The following is a 25,284-nucleotide window of genomic DNA, read 5'->3' as shown; positions in this document are numbered from 1 at the left end:
TCTTTACTGATCACAAAAATCTGATGTACCTTGAGTCTGCCAAGCGTCTGAATCCTAGACAGACATAATAATAATAATAATAATAATTTTTACGAGACAGACTCGTTGTTCACTGTTCTTCTCCCGTTTCAATTTTGTGGTTTCATACCTGCCAGGTTCAAAGAATGTGAAGGCGGATGCTCTTTCTAGGAGTTTTGTGCCTGACTCCCCTGGAAATTCTGAGCCTACTGGTATCCTGAGGGATGAGGTGATTTTGTCGGCTGTCTCTCCGGACTTGCGACGTGCTTTGCAGGAGTTTCAGGCGGATAAACCTGATCGTTGTCCGCCTGAAAGACTGTTTGTTCCAGATAATTGGACCAGTAGAGTCATCTCCGAGGTCCATTCTTCTGCGTTGGCAGGTCATCCTGGAATATTAGGACGTTCTGTGCTAAGATGGGCATTGATTTGTCCTTTTCGTCTGCATTCCATCCCCAGACGAATGGCCAGACTGAACGAACTAATCAGACCTGAGAAACTTATTTAAGGTGTTTTGTTTCTGCTGATCAAGATGACTGGGTTACCTTTTTGCCGCTTGCCGAATTTGCCCTTAATAATCGGGCTAGTTCTGCTACCTTGGTTTCTCCTTTCTTTTGTAATTCGGGGTTTCATCCTCGTTTTTCCTCTGGTCAGGTGGAGCCTTCTGATTGTCCTGGAGTGGACATGGTGGTGGATAGGTTGCATCAGATTTGGAGTCATGTGGTGGACAATTTGAAGTTGTCCCAGGAGAGAGCTCAGCATTTTGCTAATCGCCATCGCCGCGTGGGTCCTCGTCTTCGTGTTGGGGACTTGGTGTGGTTGTCTTCTCGTTTTGTTCCTATGAAGGTCTCTTCTCCTAAGTTCAAGCCTCGGTTCATCGGTCCCTATAGGATCTTGGAAATTCTTAACCCTGTGTCGTTTCGTTTGGATCTCCCGGCATCGTTTGCTATTCATAATGTGTTCCATCGGTCGTTGTTGCGGAGGTATGAGGTACCTGTTGTTCCTTCGCTTGAGCCTCCTGCTCCGGTGCTGGTGGAGGGAGAATTGGAGTATGTTGTGGAGAAGATCTTGGATTCTCGTGTTTCCAGACGGAAGCTCCAGTATTTGGTCAAGTGGAAGGGTTATGGTCAGGAGGATAATTCTTGGGTGGTTGCCTCTGTTGTTCATGCTGCCGATTTGGTCCGTGCATTTCATAGGGCTCATCCTGGTCGCCCTAGTGGTTCTCGTGAGGGTTCGGTGACCCCTCCTCAAGGGGGGGTACTGTTGTGAGTTCTGTTTTTGGGCTCCCTCTGGTGGTTACTGGTGGTACTGGGTGACTTGTGTTCTCTGCGGTCTCTGGTGTCCACCTGTTCCATCAGGATATGGGAGTTTCCTATTTAGCCTGGCTTTCTTGTCATTTCCTCGCCGGCTATCAATGTAATCAGTGTGTCTTTTTACCTCTGCTACCCGCTTCTGTAATCTTCAGGACAAGCTAAGTTTTGATTTTCCTGTTCCACGTTTTGCTTTATTTTTGTCTTGTCCAGCTTGCAGATATGTGATTTCTTGTTGCTGGTTGCTCTTGTGGGCTGAAATTACTCCTCATGTTCCATGAGTTGGCACATGAGTTCAAGTAATTTCAGGATGGTTTTTTGAAGGGTTTTTCGCTGACCGCGCAGTTCACTTTTGTATCCTCTGCTATCTAGCTTTAGCGGGCCTCATTTTGCTGAATCTGTTTTCATAACTACGTATGTGCTTTCCTCTCATTTCACCATTATTACATGTGGGGGGCTTCTATTTCTGTGGGGTGTTTCTCTGGAGGCAAGAGAGGTCTGTGTTTCTTCTAATAGGGGAAGTTAGTTCTTCGGCTGGCGCGAGACGTCTAGAATCATCGTAGGCACGTTCCCCGGCTACTGCTAGTTGTGTGTTAGGTTCAGTATCGCGGTCAGCTCAGGTTCCATCACCCTAGAGCTTGTTTTGCTTTTGTGCTTGTCCTTTTGTGATCCCCTGCCATTGGGATCATGACAGTTAGGCTTCTTTCACTCTTACGTCGGTACGGGGCCGTCACAATGCGTCGGCCCGACATACCGACGCACGTTGTGAAAATTGTGCACAACGTGGGCAGCAGCTGTAGTTTTTCAACGCATCCGCTGCCCAATCTATGTCCTGGGGAGGAGGGGGCGGAGTTACGGCCACGCATGCGCGGTCAGAAATGGCGGATGCGACGTACAAAAAAACGTTTCATTGAACGTTTTTTTGTGCCGACGCTCCGCCAAAACACAACTGATCCAGTGCACGATGGACGCGACGTGTGGCCATTCGTCACGATCCGTCGGCAATACAAGTCTATGGGCAAAAAACGCATCCTGCGGGCACATTTGCAGGATCCGTTTCTTGTCCAAAACGACGGATTGCGACGGAATGCCAATCGACGCAAGTGTGAAAGTAGCCTTAGGGCTAGGGTTAGGGTTGGGGCTAAAGTTAGGGCTAGGGTTGGGGCTAAAGTTAGGGTTAGAGCTGGGATTAGGGTTAGGGTTTGGATTAGGGTTGGTATTAGGGTTAGGGTTGGCATTAGGGTTACGCTTGGGATTAGGGTTAGGTTTGGGATTAGGGTTAAGGTTAGGGTTGTGATTAGGGGTGTATTGGGATTAGGGTTAGGTTTGAGGTTAGGGTTGAGATTAGGATTAGGGGTGTGTTGGATTTAGGGTTTTGATTAGGGTTATGGTTAGGGTTGACATTAGGGTTGTTTTGGGGTAAGGGTTGTGATTATGGTTAGGGTTAGTGATTAGGATTATGGATCAGGTTGGGATTAGGGTTAGGGGTGTGTTGGGGTTAGGGTTGGAGCTAGAATTGGGGGGTTTCCACTGTTTAGGTACATCAGGGGGTCTCCAAACACAACAGCCAATTTTGCGCTCAAAAAGTCAAATGGTGCTCCCTCCCTTCTGAGCTCTGCCGTGCGCCCAAACAGTGGGTTACCCCCACATATGGGGCATCAGCGTACTCGGGATAAATTGGACAACAACTTCTGTGGTCCAATTTCTCTTGTTACCCTTGTGAAAATAAAAACTTGGGGGCTACAATATCTTTTTTGTGAAAAAAAAAATATTTTTTATTTTCACGACTCTGCATTCTAAACTTCTGTGAAGCACTTGGGCATTCAAAGTTCTCCCCACACATCTAGATAAGTTCCTTGGGGGGTCTAGTTTCCAAAATGGGGTCACTTGTGGGGGGTTACTACAGTTTAGGTACATCAGGGGCTCTGCAATCGCAACATAATGCCCACAGACCATTCTATCAAAGTCTGCATTCCAAAAAGGCGCTCCTTCCCTTCCGAGCTCTGCCGTGCGCCCAAACAGTGGTTTACCCCCACATATGGCGCATCAGCGGACTCGGGATAAATTGGACAACTATTGCAGTCCAATTTCTCCTGTTACCCTTGTGAAAATAAAAACTTGGGGGCTACAATATCTTTTTTGTGGAAAAAAAATATTTTTTATTTTCATGACTCTGCATTCTAAACTTCTGTGAAGCACTTGGGCATTCAAAGTTCTCACCACACATCTAGATAAGTTCCTTGGGGGGTCTAGTTTCCAAAATGGGGTCACTTGTGGGGGGTTACTACAGTTTAGGTACATCAGGGGCTCTGCAATCGCAACATAATGCCCACAGACCATTCTATCAAAGTCTGCATTCCAAAAAGGCGCTCCTTCCCTTCCGAGCTCTGCCGTGCGCCCAAACAGTGGTTTACCCCCACATATGGCACATCAGCATACTCGGGATAAATTGGAAAACAACTATTGCAGTCCAATTTCTCCTGTTACCCTTGTGAAAATAAAAACTTGGGGGCTACAATATCTTTTTTGTGGAAAAAAAAATATTTTTTATTTTCACGACTCTGCATTCTAAACTTCTGTGAAGCACTTGGGCATTCAAAGTTCTCACCACACATCTAGATAAGTTCCTTGGGGGGTCTAGTTTCCAAAATGGGGTCACTTGTGGAGGGTTTCTACTGGTTAGGTACATCAGGGGCTCTGCAAACGCAACATAATACCCGCAGACCATTCTATCAAAGTCTGCATTCCAAAACGGCGCTCCTTCCTTCCAAGCTCTGCCGTGCGCCCAAACAGTGGTTTACCCCCACATATGGGGTACCAGCATACTCAGGACAAATTGGACAACAACTTTTGGGGTCCAATTTCTCTTGTTACCCTTGTGAAAATAAAAATTTGTGGGCAAAAAGATCATTTTTGTAGAAAAAATGCAATTTTTTTTTTTCACGGCTCTACGTTATAAACTTCTGTGAAGCACATGGGGGTTCAAAGTGCTCGCCACACATCTAGATAAGTTCCTTAAGGGGTCTAGTTTCCAAAATGGTGTCACTTGTGGGGGGTTTCCACTGTTTAGGCACATCAGGGGCTCTCCAAACACGACATGGCGTCCAATCTCAATTCCAGCCAATTCTACATTGAAAAAGTAAAACGGCGCTCCTTCACTTCCAAGCTCTGCGGTGCGCCCAAACAGTGGTTTACCCTCACATATGGGGTATCGACGTATTCAGGAGAAATCGCACAACAAATTTTGTGGTCTAATTTCTCCTGTTACCCTTGTGAAAATAAGAATTTGTGGGCGAAAAGATCATTTTTGTGTAAACAAAAGCGATTTTTTATTTTCACGGCTCTACGTTATAAACTTCTGTGAAGCACTTGGGGGTTCAAAGTGCTCACCACACATCTAGATAAGTTCCTTAAGGGGTCTAGTTTCCAAAATGGTGTCACTTGTGGGGAGTTTCCACTGTTTAGGCACATCAGGGGCTCTCTAAACGTGACATGGCGTCCGATCTCAATTCCAGCCAATTCTGCATTGAAAAAGTCAAACGGCGCTCCTTTACTTCTAAGTTCTGCGGTGCGCCCAAAAAGTGGTTTACCCCCACATATGGGGTATTGGCGTATTCAGGAGAAATTGCATAACAAAATTTATGGTTACATTTCTGTTTTTACACTTGTGAAAATAAAAAAAATGGTTCTGAATTAAGATGTTTGCAAAAAAAAAGTTAAATGTTCATTTTTTCCTTCCACATTGTTTCAGTTCCTGTGAAGCATGTAAAGGGTTAATAAACTTCTTGAATGTGGTTTTGAGAACCTTGAGGGGTGTAGTTTTTAGAATGGTGTCACATTTCATTATTTTCTATCATATAGACCCCTCAAAATGACTTCAAATGTGATGTGGTCCCTAAAAAAATGGTGTTATAAAAATGAGAAATTGCTGGTCAACTTTTAACCCTTATAACTCCCTAAGGCTACTTTCACACTAGCGTTAACTGCAAACCGTCACAAAAACGTCTTTTTCCCGAAAAAACGGATGCGTCAAAAAACTGCAAAACGTATGCAACGCATACAGCATTTCGACGGATCCGTCGCAAATCCGATAAACGGTTCCGTTGAAATGCTGGATGCGTTGCATACGTTGCATACGTTTTTACCATCCGTTGCATACGTTTTTACGACGGATCCGTTTTTAAAATGGGAGGCACCAAAATTTGATTGGCTACTGGAAACTAGGGAAATCTATATACTGACTGTATTTACAGCACATCTTTGAGGGTTTTAGTTTAGTGGCAAGGATGGATGGTGTAATTGGGAGGATTTCGAGTTTGGTTACTGAAGTTATATTTGAGACGAATCGCCTGGATATCATAGTGCGTGAGAAGGAGGCGGCAGCAGAAAGACGGAGGATGCAACGGAGAAGGCGACGATTCTGGATACATCCAATCAATGAGCTGCGGATGACCAGGGGTGTCCAGTCCACTCTTTATCTGGAGTTGCGGTGCAACCCACAGAAATTCTACAATTATGTACGGATGAGGATGGAACATTTTGATTTTTTGGTTGGAAAACTAGAGGATGTCATCCAAAGGCAGGACACAAGGATGAGGCTTGCCATCACACCGGCGGAGCGGCTCCTGGTGACACTGCGGTAAGCATCTTTTTTTTTATGTCATTGCTCATATTGAATGTTATTACATGCTGCAGAGAAAACTGCGCTGACACATTGCGCTGCATTTACTGCAGCATGTAATTTGTTGGTTTATTTGAGGCCATTCCACTGCTTTTTTTTTCTTGTGTCATTGCTCATATTGAATGTTATTACATGCTGCAGAGAAAACTGCACTGACACATTGCGCCGCATTTTCTGCAGCATGTAATTTGTTGGTTTGTTTGAGGCCATTCCACTGGTTTTTCTTGGTTGATGGTCTGTGCAATTTTTTTTTACATTTTTTTTTTTTCCCTGCAGCTTCCTAGCTACGGGTGAGTCTTTGACTTCACTCCATTTCCAATTCCGGCTGGGGATTTCCACTATTGGCGGAATTGTGAAGGACACATGTCGTGTGATTTGGGACACTTTACAGCCGGAGTATATCCCACAACCAACAATGGAAATCTGGCTGAGAAGTTCCGAACAATTTGAGCGAATGTGTAATTTTCCAAATTGTGTTGGTGCCGTGGACGGCAAACACATTAGGATTGCAAAACCGGCAGGAACAGGATCCGAGTACTATAACTATAAAAAATATTTCTCAATTGTACTCATGGCTATTGCTGACGCCAACTGCCGATTCCTTGCTGTGGACATAGGAGCGTATGGCCGGTCCAACGACTCCCAAGTGTTTAAAAACTCTGCAATGGGTCGCTGCCTGTATGGAGATACCTACAATTTCCCGCCAGCAAGACCGCTCCCAGGAACAAGTGAACCAGCCATGCCATATGTGTGTGTAGGTGATGAAGCCTTTCAACTGTCGCCGTACCTACTGAAACCATACAGCAGCCGCGAATTACACCGTACCAAGCGGGTTTTTAATTACCGTCTTACCAGAGCAAGAAGAGTGGTAGAGTGCTCTTTCGGTATATTGACGGCAAAGTGGAGAGTTCTGCTGACGGCAATAAAACTGGAAACAAAAACTGTAGACGATGTTGTCAAGGCATGTGTGGTGCTCCATAATTTTGTTATTTCAAAGGAGCCTGTTACCTTGGATGACGAACAATTGGAGACAACCTTGTGGGATTACCGCAGTGCCTCTGTTCGCTCCACCAGTTCGGTTACTATGATGAGGGACCAGTTTGCGGATTATTTTTTGTCACCTGTTGGGCGGATTCCATGGCAAGACATCATTGTGTGACATGTTTTTCTTGGTTTTTGTTGTTTGTCAAAATTGTTTTTGTAGCAACCCCCAAAAAAAAAAAAATCCACAAAGTGTGGTTTGCTAATATAAAACCATTTTGTTATACCTTGAAAACGTCTGGTGTTTCTTTTCACTTAACCTTTAATATTTACCTTAAAGGGAACCTGTCACCCCGTTTTTTCAGATTGAGCTATAAATACTGTTAAATAGGGCCTGCGCTGTGCGTTACTATAGTGTATGTAATGTACCCAGATTCCCCATGTATGCTGAGAAATACATTACCAAAGTCGCCGTTTTCGCCTGTCAATCAGGCTGGTCTGGTCAGGTGGGCGTGTTCACAGCGCTCTTTTCTTCTCCAGCTTTCCGTTGGTGGCGTAGTGGTGTGCGCATGTCCAAGGTCCGAATTCCCTGCGCCCACGTGAAGACACAGCGCGCGATCTGCGCTGTAATCCCTTGCATCGGTGGGGGCGGCCATCTTCCTGGGGCCGCGCGTGCGCAGATGGAGTGCTCTGCTGCACGGGGCTTCAGGAAAATGGCCGCGGGATGCCACGCGTGCGCATTAGAGATCGCGGCGGCCATTTTCCCAAAGCCGAGTTTGCATCTCGGCTTTGGAAAAATGGCCGCCGCGATCTCTAATGCGCACGCGCGGCATCCCGCGGCCATTTTCCTGAAGCCCCGTGCAGCAGAGCACTCCATCTGCGCACGCGCGGCCCCAGGAAGATGGCCGCCCCCACCGATGCAAGGGATTACAGCGCAGATCGCGCGCTGTGTCTTCACGTGGGCGCAGGGAATTCGGACCTTGGACATGCGCACACCACTACGCCACCAACGGAAAGCTGGAGAAGAAAAGAGCGCTGTGAACACGCCCACCTGACCAGACCAGCCTGATTGACAGGCGAAAACGGCGACTTTGGTAATGTATTTCTCAGCATACATGGGGAATCAGGGTACACTACATACACTATAGTAACGCACAGCGCAGGCCCTATTTAACAGTATTTATAGCTCAATCTGAAAAAACGGGGTGACAGGTTCCCTTTAATGAATCAACACACACACAGTAGATTGTAAACCAGAAAAATTTTTATTTCAAAAATATAATTTTTTGGGGGAAATTTTCCCAAAATTTTTTGATTTTGATAATTTTCAAAAACTTTTTTTTTTTGGCAACAAAAGAATTTTTAAGTAAGTTTCACAGGTCTTGGTAGTGTCGGGTGGAATAACTATGGGAGGAGGGGCTGGAAGGTTGGACCACGTCGGTAGGTGGGATTGGGGAAACCCTACCTGTTTGGTCTGCAGTGGAAGGGGGGTGGAAAACAGGAGGCTGACCAGAGGGGGGTTGTGTTGGGGTAGGTGGAAAACTTCCTGGGGAAGGAAAGCTGGGCAAAGACGAAGAAAACACGGGTGAATACATTTGGGTTGTGGGCCGGGTTGGGTATTGGTACTGATGTGGATATTGGGACTGATGTGGATATTGGGACTGGCGGTGATATTGTGGGGCATGGTGTTGAAATTGGGACTGGGATGTGTGGGGAGGTGTGGGGGTAGATTGTGGTTCATTGATGACCTGCAGAAGAGCGTTATGGCAGCTATTCATTACCCGCATCTGCTGATCAAAAGAAAGCTTCTCCATGCTCCTGAGCATGGACTGAAAAAAAAGATTTGCTGGAGCTTAACTTACATCTAAATGCAGCCTATCCAAGCGACTGCTGATTTCATGGTGGTTTTCACTCATGCGAGATTGCACCATGCTGAAACCAGCAGTCACTTGTTCTCCCAAAATTTTAAATGAATTTTGGAAGCCTGCATTTAGATGCAAGAACTCAGGAGCATAGCTCCTTTCCTGACCCCTCTGACGCTGCCGCCACAAACCTAACGGTGGTGTAGAGGTGGCAGGGTCTGAGGGGTGGGGTAAAGGGAACGCTATCTGTTGACCATCAGATGCGAATAAGGAAGGCTGCGCTCCACTGGTAGAGGTGGATGAAGTGGAGGGGACAGAGGGGTGAGAGGTGTGGGGCCTACCGACGTGGTCCCCGGTGGCGGACTCAGGAGGGATCGCTTCAGAGGGCGCAGAGGTAGATGCAGGCGCACGGTGGCTGGAGTAGGTGCTGTGAAAGAAAAAAAATAAATTAATATATTGATATGAAAAAGCCCGGACTGAAACAAAAGTTTTGTGATTAGACAGGTTCTTACTGTGATGTTGAATACTTACACTCTACTCAGCATGGTTTGCCTCAGGAAGGAGAGGGCAGGGCCGTATCTATACCTCCTCTTCTTCCTTCCTGCTGAGCCACTCGGGGCCTGCATCTCCTCGTTGAATTCCCTCTTAAAGCGATCCCTCAGTGACCGCCACCGCTTCCTAACCTTGCTGCCTGTGAAGACAGGAATGAAGAAAAAAAAAATTATTGGTAAATGCAAGACATTACATTCAGCTCTAAACATCACTGAAAAGTGAATACTTACATAGTTTGCTCTGCTGCTGTGGAAGAAGGTCCTCCCACCTCGCAAAGATGTTCCGGCATACTTCCAACCAGAGCCGACGGGTGACACTGGTATCAGCATGCCTGCGGTCAGCCATGTTCCACAGTGGCTCCCGCTCACGAACCTCCTCGATGAGGGCTTCGATATCAATGTCTGAATCATATGCGGGAGCACACTGTGAAGCCTGTGAGAAAAAAAAAAAAAGAAAGAAAGAAAAATTAGTAGACTGAAACAAAAAAATTAACAATTGAAGCCCCTACAAAAAAACAACTCACTGATGGCCGACCGCGGTGCAGAGTCTGCCGACTCTGGGAGTGCCTGGGAGAACCTTCATGCTGTGCTGGACTGAAATAAAGGATAAAAAAAATTAGCTTTAATGTATGTATATGTTTTGTGTGTTACGTTATATATGAAATTCTGTTTTGTGTACGGTGCAGTGTGATGTGTGAAGCAAGTGTTTCGCCACTACTTACACTTGGTTCCTCCTCCACTTGGATGTCTCCACCCGTCTCGGTCCCTTCCGACAGCTCCTCATCGGATTCTGATTCCTGTTTAAACATAATAAATGCATGTAGTGAATAAAAATGATGTAAATTTAAAAAGAAAAAAAAAAATTTTTTTACTTACCGATACGCGCTGTTGCTGTGGAGGAGGGCTGCCGGAAGACGACATTGTGTGGCTGTGGTCCAGGTGGCTGTGGTCCAGGTGGCTGTGGTCCTGATAGGTCTGTAAGTTAAAAGACACTTGCAATCTGCTCTACACATTGAAGTAGCAGATTTGGGGTCTTCAAAACTTACTTTTCAGAATTTCTGGATGCGGTCAAGGTGGCTGTGGTCCAGGTGGCTGTGGTCCAGGTGGCTGTGGTCGAGGTGGCTGTGGTCCTGGTAGGTCTGTAAGTTAAAAGACACTTGCAATCTGCTCTACACATTGAAGTAGCAGATTTGGGGTCTTCAAAACTTACTTTTCAGAATTTCTGGATGCGGTCCAGGTGGCTATGGCTAGTGGCTGTGGTACTGGTGGCTTCTGCCGGTCGGTGTGGTCCCTACTCTATCTGCAATATAATAAGTATAATGGATTGATAGTTAGACCACCGCAGAAATAGGTAATGTTTACCAATAAACACCCTGTTAAAATGAGAAAAATAGGTGAACACCCAAACCCAAAAACAGGTGCACGTTATACCATTCTTTTCCATGTCCCAAAAAAAAAGGTAAAATGTGAGACACCTTTAAAAATATTTTTAAGTTTAAAAAAAAAAAAAATTACCTCCCCGAAATAACCTTTCAAAGGATAACCTTTATTAAAAAATGACCCCTCAACCAACTCTGTATTGCATGTGTAACCATTGGTACATACACCTGTTTTAAATTTACCTTTATGAAATTATACTACGGACAATTTGTTAATAAACATTTTATTTATTAATTTTTTATTTTTTTTTAAATCATAATGGAGCAGAAATGCTCTTTATTTTAAATACAAGTACATCAACTGGGAATGGTTTAAACAGTAAATTAAAAAAAACAACATTATAACCACAAGCTGCAGACCACTAGGCTTTGCAATAATACATCCGATTTAAAAAAAAAAAAAAAACACACATGCTGCACAAACCACTATACTAAAGGTACCGTCACACTGAACGATATCGCTAGCGATCCGTGACGTTGCAGCGTCCTGGCTAGCGATATCGTTCAGTTTGACACACAGCAGCGATCAGAATCCTGCTGTGATGTCATTGGTCGCTGCAGAAAGTCCAGAACTTTATTTCGTTGCTGGACTTTCTGTAGACATCGCTGAGTGTGACGCCGATTAAGCGATGTGTTCGCTGGTAACTAGGGTAAACATCGGGTTACTAAGCGCGGCTATGCACTTAGTAACCCGATGTTTACCCTGGTTACTGGCATCGTTGGTCGCTGGAGAGCTGTCTGTGTGACAGCTCTCCAGCGACCAAACAGCGACGCTGCAGTGATCCGGATCGTTGTCGGTATTGCTGCAGCGTCGCGAAGTGTGACGGTACCTTTAGTAAATACATCAAAAATCAACATTAACCAGTATGGCATTGACAAATGCACATGCAACCAACAAGACGCACACAAACATACCTGCAAGCAGAGTCATAACGCAAGCATAACACATGAAAAGGCATAATATTGACGAAGGCATAATAAGGTGCAGGCACGTGAACACATACATACAAAAGCACACAGCAGTACAAAAATACACACACACACACACACACACACACGGCCATCAGTCCTCCGGCTGGAGCTTGATATCTTCACAGTGGCAGGCCTCACGGTGGATCTGGACTGTAGCAGGGCACTGGCTGTTGCAGGACGACGGCAGGCCTTAGGTTGGATTCAGGTTTTAAAAGCTCTTGCTGTAGTCAGTACGTCATACACAAATGCGCACACACACACACACACACACACAAATGGCAATATACTCACACTGTTGTAGTGTGTCTGGTCCTTGCGGCCAGGCTGGGGTCTTGGTGTCCGGCTGGGCTATTGGGGTCCAGGCTGGGCTCTTGGTGTCCGGCTGGGCTCTTGGGGTCCAGGCTGGGCTCTTGGTGTCCAGCAGGGCTCTTGGTGTCCAGGCTGGGCTCTTGGTGTCCGGCTGGCTGGAGGCTTCTCTTCTTGTCTCTGGGTCTTGCTGGCATATGTGGGGGTTGAAGGCCCAGACCAGGTTTACAAAGATTTGGGGATGTCTGGCCAATTAGATAAAAAATCCTGTTTCTGAGCATGCTCAGTAGAAAAAAACGTATTGCAGCGCTGCATTGCGTCGTACGACGTGTCTCGACGCATCCGTCGCTCATAGACTTTCATTGTAGCAAAAGACGCATGCCGACAGATGCGCCGAGACACGTTTTATTGTCGGAGCCAAAAAACGTTACAATCTACGTTTTTCCAGACGATGTGTCGCCTCTTTTCGACGCATCCGTCGAAAGACGTATACCGACGAATGCAAATCCGTCGCAATGCGTCGCCAATACAAGTCTATGGGAAAAAAACGCATGCAGCAAAATATTTTGCTGCATGCGTTTTTTCGGCAAAACGACGCATTTTAACATATTGCAGTTAACGCTAGTGTGAAAGTAGCCTTACAAAAAAAAATTTTGTTTCCAAAATTGTGCTGATGTAAAGTAGACATGTGGGAAATGTTATTTATTAACTATTTTTCGTGACATATCTCTCTGATTTAAGGGCATAAAAATACAAAGTTTGAAAATTGCAAAATTTTTAAAATTTTCGCCATATTTCCGTTTTTTTCATAAATAATCGCAAGTAATATCGAAGAAATGTTACCACTAAAATGAAGTACAATATGTCACGAAAAAACAATCTCAGAATCAGCGGGATCCGTTGAAGCGTTCCAGAGTTATAACCTCATAAAGTGACAGTGGTCAGAATTGCAAAAATTGGCCTGGTCATTAAGTACCAAATTGGCTCTGTCACTAAGGGGTTAAATTTTGCATTTGTTGTGCAATTTCTCCTGAGTACAATACCCCATATGTGGTGGAAAAATACTGTTTCGGTGCATGCAGAGCTCAGAATGGAAGGAGCACTATTTGACTTTTGGAGTGCAAAATTGGCTGGAATAGATAGCAAATGCCATGTCACATGGGTCATGTGACATGATATATTATATATATTATTCCCTGGGAAGAACAAGTTAAATGCTTTCTAATGTCAATTTTTTTTTTGAACCATCCATGTTCGTGAAAGAACATGCCTTTTTCATACATATACAAGCTTTGCAGAGTCCGCATGGAAAGAAACCATTTTGTAGCGGTCTACATCCAGATTGTGAGGCCGGGTCATAATGACTGTGTACCAATAAATCCCTAAGGTTGCAGCTTCTTTTAGCCACTAAAGAGGGAAATGGAGGAAGAATTTTTTGTAATATGGGGTTGGTCATAAGTATCTTCCAATGTTTTTTAAAAGTTGATTTCATGTCCTCCCACTGATTGTTGAAAGTAGAAATAAACCTGACCTGATCATTGTTTTTTTCTTTACGTTTATTGGGTATGGAATACAGAAGATGTTCTCTAGATGCTTTTTTTGCTGTTCTATATCCATTTTTTATACAGCGTTTACTGTAACCTCGATTGAGGAATCTTTTTGTTAAATCTGCCTACTGATATTCAAAATCTAGATTTTCCCAGCAGATTCATCTGGCTCTTAGAAATTGGCCTATTGGTATGGCCTTGATAGTTGTGGAGGGGTGTGATGAAATGGCATGTAGTAAGGAATTAGTAGCCGTGGGCTTTCTGTACAAATTTGTGCTGACTACACCTTCTCTTGAGGCCTTGATTTTAAGGTCTAGAAAGTCAAGTTCCCTTCCAAACTTATAAGTAAGGGTAATGTTAAGATTGTTGTTATTCAATTTAGTCACTATTGTTCCTACCCACACAAACTACACGTCATCAATATATCTCATCCACCCTTGTACTAGATGCATTTCTGCCAAAGTGTCTCCATGAAATATTTCTCTCTCCCATGCCCCCAAGAAGAGGTTGGCATAAGAGGGGGCACACGAGGCCCCCATGGCAGTAACTTGGGTCTGCCGATAGATTTGTTTGTTGAAAGTAAAGACATTATGTCTCAAAATATAATTTAAAAGGGTGAGAACTACTGTAGATCAGATATTGCAGGTTCCAGATTACTTGTTTGAAGGTACCATGCTGCCGCTTTGAGACTATCTTTGTGTCTGATAGAGGTATATAAGGCCTCTGTCAGCTGTAACCATTATCATGTGCTCATCTAAGCAGAGATGATTCAACTTTTGAAGGGAAGCAGTGGTATCCTGGATATAAGATGGAAAAATGAGTACCAGTGGCTTAAAAACTAAATCAATGAAGTTGGAAATGACTTCACATAAACTTCCATTGCCAGAGATGATAGGCCAGACAGGTGGGTCTTTGTGTAATTTAGGAATTAGATACAGGGTCGGAAGTTTAGGATGAAGGTTATGAATAGTCTCCACCTTTTTTAGTGACAATGCCTTCTTCAAAAGCTTTTTCAATAAATTACTTTACTGGGTTTATTACCACTTTTAATATTAGACTGTTTTTTCATCATTATTGAGTGTTATATATGACGCTGGTTATCCTCGCCCCTTTTTTGGAGGTCCCATACCCCTCCCTGTCTGTTTTATTGTTGAATTTTTTTACCTTGTATAAATAAAAATTATATTTTTTTATATTGAACTCCTTTTGCTCTACTTCACTTCTTTGTGTCTTTTGTGGCACCTTTTTTCACAATAGACTATGTTTATCAGTTATCTACAGGTGTAGTGAGAACCTTGAACCCACAGGTGCCTCATAGAATTTTTTAACATTGAGGCATGAAAATAAAAAAATTAGGTAAAAATGTTGCTTTAGCCCTAAATATTTCATTTTTACAAGAGTAACAAAAGATAACTGACTGTATAATTTGTTGTGCAATTTCAGTGCAGTACACCGATGCCACATATGTGATGAAAAACTACTGTTTGGGTGCACGACATGGCTCTTAAGGGACGGAGCACCATTTGACTTTTGGAGCACAGAATTAGCTACAAAAGATACAATGGGAAAATAAGTATTTGATACACTGCTTATTTTGCAAGTTTTCCCACCTACAAAGAATGGAGAGGTCTGTCATTTTTATCTTTGGTTAAATTTAATTTTATTGCATGAAATAAGTATTTGATCACCTATCAACCAGCAAGAATTCTGACTCTCACATACCTGTTAGTTTTTCTTTAAAAAGTCCTCCTACTCTGCACTCATTACCTGTATTAATTGCACTGTTTGAACTAGTTACCTGTATAAGTGACACCTGTCCACACACAATCACACTCTAACATCTCCACCATGGCCAAGACAAAAGAAACACAAGATGACTGTCAAACCTCCTTGTTTTGTGCTCCATGCAAGATCTCGCCTCCTGGCATAAGAATAATTCTGAGAAAGGTCAGGAATCAGCCTATATCTACTCCAGAGGACCTGGTCAATGACCTTAAGAGATCTGGAACCACAGTCTCAAATATTACCGTTAGTAGCACACTAAACAGTCATGCATTAAAATACTGCAAGGCACGTGTCCAGGCCCGTTTGAGGTTCACCAATAACCATTTGGATGATTCAGAGGAGGCATGAGAGAAGGTCATGTGGTCAGATGAGACCAAAATAGAACTTTTCTGTATCAACTCCACTTACCGTGTTTGGAAGAAGAAGAAGAAGAACGAGTGCAACCCTAAAATCACTGTCCCAACCATGAAGCATGGTGGGGATAAACATTATACTGTACTTTGGGGGTGCTTTTCTGCAAGAGGACAGTCACAGGACAACTGCACCGTATTGAAGGGAGGATGGATGGAATCATATATCATGAGATTTTGGGAGACAACCTTCTTCCCTCAGAAGACCTATATGGAGGAGTGGGCCAAAATTCCTATGGCAATTTGTGCAAACATGGTCAAAACTACAGGAAATGTCTGACCTGTGTAATTGCAAACAAAGATTTATGTACCAAATATTAAGTTCTGCTTTTCTATTGTACTCTGTCTCTCACAGTTGAAGTGTACTCACGGTAAGAAGTACAGACCCCTACTCTTTGCAGGTGGGAAAGCTTTGGCAGTGTATCAAATACTTATTTTCCACATTATAGAGGACGCTATGTCACATTCGAAGAGCCCCTGATGTGCCTAAATAGTAGAAAACCCCCACAAGTTACCCCATTTTACAAACTACAGCCCTAAATGAATTCAGATAGGGGTGCAGTGAGCATACCATAGGTGTGTCATATAACTTTATACCATTGGCCGATGAAGAATGTATACGTGTTTACCACTAAAATTTTGTTTTAGCCCTAGGGTTTTCACTTTTATAAGGGGTAATGTTAAAAAATGGACTGTACAGTTTATTGTGCAATTTCTCTTTGTTGCTCCAATACCCTACATGTAATCAAAACTACTTTTCAGGCATAGCGGAAAGCTCAGAAGGGAAAGAGCACCATATTATAGAGCAGATTTTCTGTAAGGGGTTGTGCACACGTTGCAGATTTGATGTGTTTTGGGTGCTTTTTTTGCCATGCAGATTTGCTAGCAACACCTGAAGCAATCCTGACGCCAGCAAAGTGAATGAGGAACTTGAAGTGTCATGCACATGATGAGCATTTTTGACTTGCAGATTTAGTACAGAAAATTCTCAAACATGTCAATTCTCCATGTGTTTTTGCCAGCATTTTTCACAATTGACTTCACTCAAATCACTCAAAAACGAAAGACCAAAAATGCAAGCAAAAACACATCAAAAGCACGTGTTATTACAGCTGTGTTTTAACTGTCAAGAGATGCAGAAATGGTGCAGAAATTTCTGTATCCATTTACCAAACATGTGCACATAGCCTTAGGCTATCTACCCATATTACAAATGCAGCAGCACTCTAGATGCAGCGTATGTTCGCTGCGTCCAAACGCTGCGTTCTAATGAAAGCAGGTAAATCTGCATGTGTTCACTGAAACATGCAGATTTACCAAGTTCAAAACATTCTATTGATGTCATTTCTTCTGCAGAGACTAGCATCTCTTACAATTGGCTTTTTATTGGTACCAAATTCGGGCTAGTTGGGACACACAGTTCCGGAGAAATCCGTACTTTTTTACCTGTTGGAATTAGAGGCTCGCGCTTACAATGGCTGATAGATCCGCCGATGGAGATTGGCAAAATGGACTTATTATTTTCCTAGCCAAAATCATTGGCCCAATATCTTACAATATTAGAACAAAGAACTTCCTGTCTTTAGAGAGATTCTATACCAGTTCTAGCTGGAGGGAGGTTTGAGCCTACACCAGCGCAATTGCCCGGACCCTGGAATTTACAGCTAGAGCAATAAAACCTCTTCTACACACACACACATTCCAGAAAGCAAAATACAGAGCGAAGGGGGGTCAACGCCCACCCTATCTGTGCTGGCAAGAGAAACAAAACTTATATTATACATTATCCTCACAATCACACATCTAGATAAGTTCCTTAGGGAGTTTACTTTCCAAAATGGTGTCACTTTTGGGGGTATCCTCTGTTTAAGCACATCAGGGCTCTCCAAATGCGACATGGCATCCTATCACAATTCCAGCCAATTTTGCATTGAGAAGTCAAATGGCGCTCCTTCCCTTCTGAGCTCTGCCATTGACCCAAACAGTGGTTTACCCCCACATATAGGGTATCGGCGTACTCAGGACAAATTGTACAACAACTTTTGGGGTCCAATTTCTCCTGTTACCCTTGGTAAAATAAAACAAATTGGATCTGAAGTAAAAAATTTTGTGAAAAAAAGTTAAATGTTAATTTTTTTTTAAACATTCCAAAAATTACTGTGAAACACCTGAAGGGTTAATAAATTTCTTGAATGTAGTTTTGAGCACCTTGAGGGGTAAAGTTTTTCGAATGGTGTCACACTTGGGTATTTTCTATCATATAGACCCCTCAAAGTGACTTCAAATGTGATGTGGCCCCCTAAAAAAATGGTGTTGTAAAAATGAGAAATCGCTGGTCAAATTTTAACCCTTGTAACGCCATAGCAAAAAAAATGTTGGTTCCAACATGTGGAAAATGTTACTTATTAAGTATTTTGTGTGACACATCTCTTTGATTTAAGGACATGAAAATTCAAAGTTGGAAAATTGCGAAATTTTTGAAATTTTCACCAAATTTCCGTTTTTTTCACAAATAAACTCAAGTAATGTCAAGGAAATTTTATCATGAACAATATGTCATGAGAAACATTGTCAGAATCACCGGGATCCATGCAAGCGTTCCAGAGTTATAACCTCATAAAAGGACAGTGGTCAGAATTGTAAAAATTGGCCCGGTCATTAACGTGCAAACCACCCTTGGGGGTAAAGGGGTAAAAAAAAAAATTAGGCCACATATTGAGCATTCTGGTATCTCTGTCAGATGCCTGATCTATTTGTGGGTTACAAATTTGGGCATTTCAGGCCTCCATTCCACTGTATTTGCTGTCTGTTATACTAGTTTTAAACAGCATTGTGGGGTAAAAAAAATCAGGCCACATATTGAGCATTCTGGTATCTGTCAGACGCCTGATCTATTTGTGGGTTACAAATTTGGGCATTTCAGGCCTCCATTCCACTGTATTTGCTGTCTGTTACCCTAGTTCTAAACAGCATTTTGGGGTAAAAAAAACAGGCCACATATTGAACATTGCAGTGTTAGGAGTCGAGTTCCCGCTGCTGCACAGGGGGAATCTTGAGCCATGTCTACTGCGGTCTCCCACTCTACATCGACGGCAGTGGAGCCTGTTATGGACCTGGTGGTTAGGAGCACCCGGAACGACCTGATGGTTAAACTCACACAGGACAAGCTCTGGGAAGTGGGAGCTCTGCTGACCGCAACCCCTAATCCTATCACACAACTAGAAATAGCCGTGGAGCGTACCTAACTCTGCCTAGATGCCTCTTCACAGCCTAAGAGCTAACTAGCCCTAGAGATAAAAAATAAAGCCTACCTTGCCTCAGAGAAATTCCCCAAAGGAAAAGGCAGCCCCCCACATATATTGACTGTGAGTAAAGATGAAAGTCACAAACACAGAAATGAAACAGGTTTCAGCAAAGGGAGGCCAGACTTACCAAACAGACTGAGGATAGGAAAGGTATCTTTGCGGTCAGCACAAAAAACTACAAAAAGACCACGCAGAGTGTGCAAAAAGACCTCCGCACCGACTCACGGTGCGGAGGTGCCACTCTGCATCCCAGAGCTTCCAGCTAGCAAGGCAAAATCATGATAGCAAGCTGGACAAGGAAACAATGAACAAATAATTAACTAGCAGGGACTTAGCTTCTGCTGGAGTAGACAGGTCACCAGAAAGATCCAAGAGCGAACTGAACCAGTACAAGAACATTGACAGCTGGCATGGAGTAACGATCTGAGTGGAGTTAAAGGGACACTGTCACCTGAATTTGGAGGGAACAATCTTCAGCCATGGAGGCGGGGTTTCTGGGTTTTTGATTCACCCTTTCCTTACCCGTTGGCTGCATGCTGGCTGCACTATTGGATTGAAGTTCATTCTCTGTCCTCCGTAGTACATGCCTGCACAAGGTGCAATCTTGCCTTACTCAGGCGTGTACTATGGAGGACAGAGAATGAACTTCAATCCATTATTACAGCCAGCGGGTAAGGAAAGGGTGAATCAAACACCCAGAAACCCCGCCTCCATGGCTGAATATTGTTCCCTCCAAATTCAGGTGACAGTGTCCCTTTAAATAGAGCAGCCAGCCAAAGAATAAACTACGTCACCTGTGGAAGGAACCTCAGAAGCAGCAGCTCCACTCACAGCCACCAGAGGGGAGTCCATGGACAGAACTCGCCGCAGTACCATTCATGACCACAGGAGGGAGTTCGATAACAGAATTCACAACAGTACCCCCCCCTTGAGGAGCGGTCACCGAACCCTCACCAGAGCCCTCAGGCCAATCAGGACGAGCCAAATGAAAGGCACGAACTAGATCGGCAGCATGAACATCAGAGGCAAAAACCCAGGAATAATCTTCCTGACCATAACCCTTCCACTTGACCAGGTACTGGAGTTTCCATCTCGAAATACGAGAATCCAAAATCTTCTCCACCACATACTCCAACTCCCCCTCGACCAACACCGGGGCAGAAGGATCAACGGAGGGAACCATAGGCGCCATGTATCTCCCCAATAACGACCTATGGAACACATTATGGATGGCAAAAGAAGCTGGAAGGGCCAAAAGAAATGACACAGGATTGAGAACTTCAGAAATCTAATACGGACCAATGAAACGAGGCTTAATCTTAGGAGAGGGAACCTTCATAGGAACATAACGAGACAACAACCAAACCAAATCCCCAACACGAAGTCGGGGACCAACACAGCGCTGGCGGTTAGCGAAACGTTGAGCCTTCTCCTGGGACAATGTCAAATTGTCCACCACATGAGTCCAAATCTGCTGCAACCTGTCCACCACAGTATCCACACCAGGACAGTTCGAAGGCTCAACCTGCCCTGAAGAGAAACGAGGATGGAAACCAGAATTACAGAAAAAAGACAAAACCAAAGTAGCCAAGCTGGCCCGATTATTAAGGGCGAACTCAGCCAAAGGCAAAAAGGACACCCAATCATCCTGATCAGCAGAAACAAAGCATCTCAGATATGTCTCCAAAGTCTGATTAGTTCGTTCGGTTTGGCCATTTGTCTGAGGATGGAAAGCCGAAGAAAAAGACAAATCAATGCCCATCTTAGCACAAAAGGACCGCCAAAGCCTCGAAACAAACTGGGAACCTCTGTCCGAGACGATGTACTCCGGAATGCCATGCAAACGAACCACATGCTGGAGAAACAATGGCACCAAATCAGAGGAGGAAGGCAATTTAGACAAAGGTACCAAATGGACCATCTTAGAGAAGCGATCACAAACCACCCAAATGACCGACATCCTTTGAGAGACAGGGAGATCTGAAATAAAATCCATGGAAATATGCGTCCAGGGCCTCTTCGGGACCAGCAAGGGCAAAAGCAACCCACTGGCATGAGAACAGCAGGGCTTAGCCCGAGCACAAGTCCCACAGGACTGCACAAAAGAACGCACATCCCGTGACAAAGAAGGCCACCAAAAGGATCTAGCCACGAAATCTCTGGTACCAAAGATTCCAGGATGACCCGCCAACACCGAACAATGAACCTCAGAGATAACTCTACTAGTCCATCTATCAGGGACAAACAGTTTCTCTGCTGGACAACGGTCAGGTCTATCAGCCTGAAACTTCTGCAGCACCCGCCGCAAATCAGGGGAGATGGCAGACAAAATTACCCCCTCTTTGAGAATACCCGCCGGTTCAGGAACACCCGGAGAGTCAAGCACAAAACTCCTTGACAGGGCATCAGCCTTCACATTCTTAGAGCCCGGAAGGTACGAAACCACAAAATCAAAATGGGAGAAAAACAGCGACCATCGAGCCTGTCTAGGATTCAACCGTTTGGCAGACTCGAGATAAGTCAAATTCTTGTGATCCGTCAAGACCACCACGCGATGCTTGGCTCCTTCAAGCCAATGTCGCCACTCCTCGAATGCCCACTTCATGGCCAACAACTCTCGATTGCCAACATCATAATTGCGCTCAGCAGGCGAGAATTTTCTAGAAAAGAAGGCACATGGTTTCATCACTGAGCCATCAGAACTTCTTTGCTCCAATCTCAGAAGCATCAACCTCGACCTGAAACGGGAGCGAAACATCTGGCTGGCACAAGACAGGGGCAGAAGAAAAACGACGCTTCAACTCATGAAAAGCCTCTACAGCCGCAGAGGACCAATTGACCACATCAGCACCCTTCTTGGTCAAATCAGTCACCGGTTTAGCAACACTAGAAAAATTAGCGATGAAGCGACGGTAAAAATTAGCAAAGCCCAGGAATTTCTGCAGGCTCTTCACAGATGTCGGCTGAGTCCAATCATAAATGGCCTGAACTTTAACATGGTCCATCTCGATAGTAGAAGGGGAAAAAATGAAACCCAAAAATGAAACCTTCTGAACTCCAAAGAGACATTTTGACCCCTTCACAAACAAGGAATTTGCACGAAGGACCTGGAACACCATTCTGACCTGCTTCACATGAGACTCCCAATCATCCGAAAAGACCAAAATATCATCCAAATATACAATCATGAATCTATCCAGGTACTTTTGGAAGATGTCATGCATAAAGGACTGAAACACAGATGGAGCACTAGAAAGCCCGAATGGCATAACCAGGTACTCAAAATGGCCCTCGGACGTATTAAATGCTGTTTTCCATTCATCGCCCTGTTTAATTCGCACAAGATTATACGCCCCTCGAAGATCTATCTTGGTGAACCAACTAGCCCCCTTAATCCGAGCAAACAAATCAGACAGCAGCGGCAAAGGGTACTGAAATTTGACTGTGATCTTATTAAGAAGGCGGTAATCAATACAAGGTCTCAAAGAACCATCCTTCTTGGCCACAAAAAAGAACCCTGCTCCCAACGGTGATGACGACAGGCGAATATGACCTTTCTCCAAGGATTCCTTTATATAACTCCGCATAGCGGCGTGCTCTGGCACAGATAAATTAAACAGTCGGCCCTTAGGAAACTTACTACCAAGAATCAAATTAATAGCACAATCGCAATCCCTATGAGGAGGTAGGGCACCGGATTTGGGCTCATCAAATACATCCCGGTAATATGACAAAAACTCAGGGACTTCAGAAGGAGTGGAAGGCAAAATTGACAGCAATGGAACATCACCATGTACCCCCTGACAACCCCAGCCGGACACAGACATAGATTTCCAATCCAATACTGGATTATGGACCTGTAGCCATGGCAACCCCAAAACGACCATATCATGCAGATTATGCAACACCAAAAAGCGAATATCCTCCTGATGTGCAGGAGCTATGTACATGGTCAATTGAGTCCAGTACTGAGGCTTATTATTGGCCAAAGGCGTAGCATCAATTCCTCTCAATGAAATAGGATACTGCAAGGGCTCCAAGAAAAAACCACAGCGCCTGGCAAACTCCAAGTCCATCAAATTCAGGGCAGCGCCTGAATCCACAAATGCCATAACAGAATAGGACGATAAAGAGCAAATCAGAGTAACGGACAAAAGAAATTTAGACTGTACCGTACCAATGGTGGCAGACCTAGCGAACCGCTTAGTGCGCTTAGGACAATCGGAGATAGCATGAGTGGAATCACCACAGTAAAAACACAGCCCATTCTGACGTCTGTGTTCTTGCCGTTCAGCTCTGGTCAGGATCTCCTGGCGCAAGGGAAAATGCCCAGTCTTGAGGGCCACCACGCAACAAAGAAATAATGATTTTTACTTGTTGAACGTGGTCACCAGAGGATCGGGGTTTCAAAGCTAGAAACAGTTTACAATTATTTTTGAAATTCAGGAACTTAGATCTATCCCCAGAAAACAAATCAGGAATTGGAATTCTAGGTTCTAACATCGGATTCTGAACCACAAAATCTTGAATGTTTTGTACCCTTGCAGTGAGATGATCCACACAAGAGGACAGACCTTGAATGTCCATATCTACACCTGTGTCCTGAACCACCCAGAGGTTAAGGGGAAGAGAAAGACAAAACACACTGCAGAGAAAAAAAATGGTCTCAGAACTTCTCTTATCCCTCTATTGAGATGCATTAATACTTTAAGCCAGCTGTATTGTTATGGACCTGGTGGTTAGGAGCACCCGGAACGACCTGATGGTTAAACTCACACAGGACAAGCTCTGGGAAGTGGGAGCTCTGCTGACCGCAACCCCTAATCCTATCACACAACTAGAAATAGCCGTGGAGCGTACCTAACTCTGCCTAGACGCCTCTTCACAGCCTAAGAGCTAACTAGCCCTAGAGATAGAAAATAAAGCCTACCTTGCCTCAGAGAAATTCCCCAAAGGAAAAGGTAGCCCCCCACATATATTGACTGTGAGTAAAGATGAAAGTCACAAACACAGAAATGAAACAGGTTTCAGCAAAGTGAGGCCAGACTTACTAAACAGACTGAGGATAGGAAAGGTATCTTTGCGGTCAGCACAAAAAACTACAAAAAGACCACGCATAGTGTGCAAAAAGACCTCCGCACCGACTTACGGTGCGGAGGTGCCACTCTGCATCCCAGAGCTTCCAGCTAGCAAGGCAAAATCATGATAGCAAGCTGGACAAGGAAACAATGAACAAATAATTAACTAGCAGGGACTTAGCTTCTGCTGGAGTAGACAGGTCACCAGAAAGATCCAAGAGCGAACTGAACCAGTACAAGAACATTGACAGCTGGCATGGAGTAACGATCTGAGTGGAGTTAAATAGAGCAGCCAGCCAAAGAATAAACTACGTCACCTGTGGAAGGAACCTCAGAAGCAGCAGCTCCACTCACAGCCACCAGAGGGAGTCCATGGACAGAACTCGCCGAAGTACCATTCATGACCACAGGAGGGAGTTCGATAACAGAATTCACAACAGGAGCCTGCTCAGCAGAGACATCGGTCCTAGCGTCTCGCTCAGTCTGATACTGTGCAAAAGGTTACTGCTGCCTTTCCAGGCTCTGCTGTTGTAGCCTGCACTGGTCAGCGGCGAGCAGGCTTTTCTGGGACTAAGTCCTGCCTTGCACACACTGAGCATGCCCATGGTAAGACCTGTTGTGAATTCTGTGGCTGAATTCACTCCTGTGGTCACAAGTGGTACTGCAGCTTCTGAGCTTCCTCCCTCAGGTGTTCTGGTGAGCTCGTTAACTGCTTCATTACTTAACTCCGCCTGATGCTGCTATCCTTGCTCCTTGTCAATGTTTCAGTGTTGGATCTGAGCTTCCCCTGATTGTTCCTGTGACCTGCTGCTCTGTATAGCTAAGTGCTTTTTGCTTTTTTGTTTCTTTTTTTCTGTCCAGCTTGTCTTTTGTTTTGCTGGAAGCTCTGAGACGCAAAGGGTGTACCGCCGTGCCGTTAGTTCGGCACGGTGGGTTTTTTTGCCCCCTTTTGCGTGGTTTTGCTTTAGGGTTTTTTGTAGACTGCAAAGTTCACTTTACTGTCCTCGCTCTGTCCTAGAATATCGGGCCCCACTTTGCTGAA

At 44.4% G+C, this 25,284-nt stretch overlaps 1 long non-coding RNA gene across 1 annotated transcript; it reads right to left on the bottom strand.

Moving 5' to 3' along the window:
• Positions 1-9,084: 9,084 nt before the first annotated feature.
• LOC138672251 (uncharacterized) lies at positions 9,085-9,834 on the bottom strand. Its single transcript, XR_011319669.1, has 3 exons — positions 9,628-9,834; positions 9,381-9,536; positions 9,085-9,276 (listed from the first exon to the last, which is right to left on the bottom strand). It is a non-coding gene; the product is annotated as an uncharacterized lncRNA (long non-coding RNA).
• Between the last annotated feature and the right edge of the window lie 15,450 nt (positions 9,835-25,284).

This window comes from Ranitomeya imitator, chromosome 3 (assembly GCF_032444005.1).
Source record: "Ranitomeya imitator isolate aRanImi1 chromosome 3, aRanImi1.pri, whole genome shotgun sequence".
In the NCBI taxonomy this organism is placed as follows: Eukaryota; Metazoa; Chordata; class Amphibia; order Anura; family Dendrobatidae; genus Ranitomeya; species Ranitomeya imitator.
Note: the sequence above shows the minus strand (reverse complement) of the source record. Positions and strands in the feature narration are given on the sequence as shown.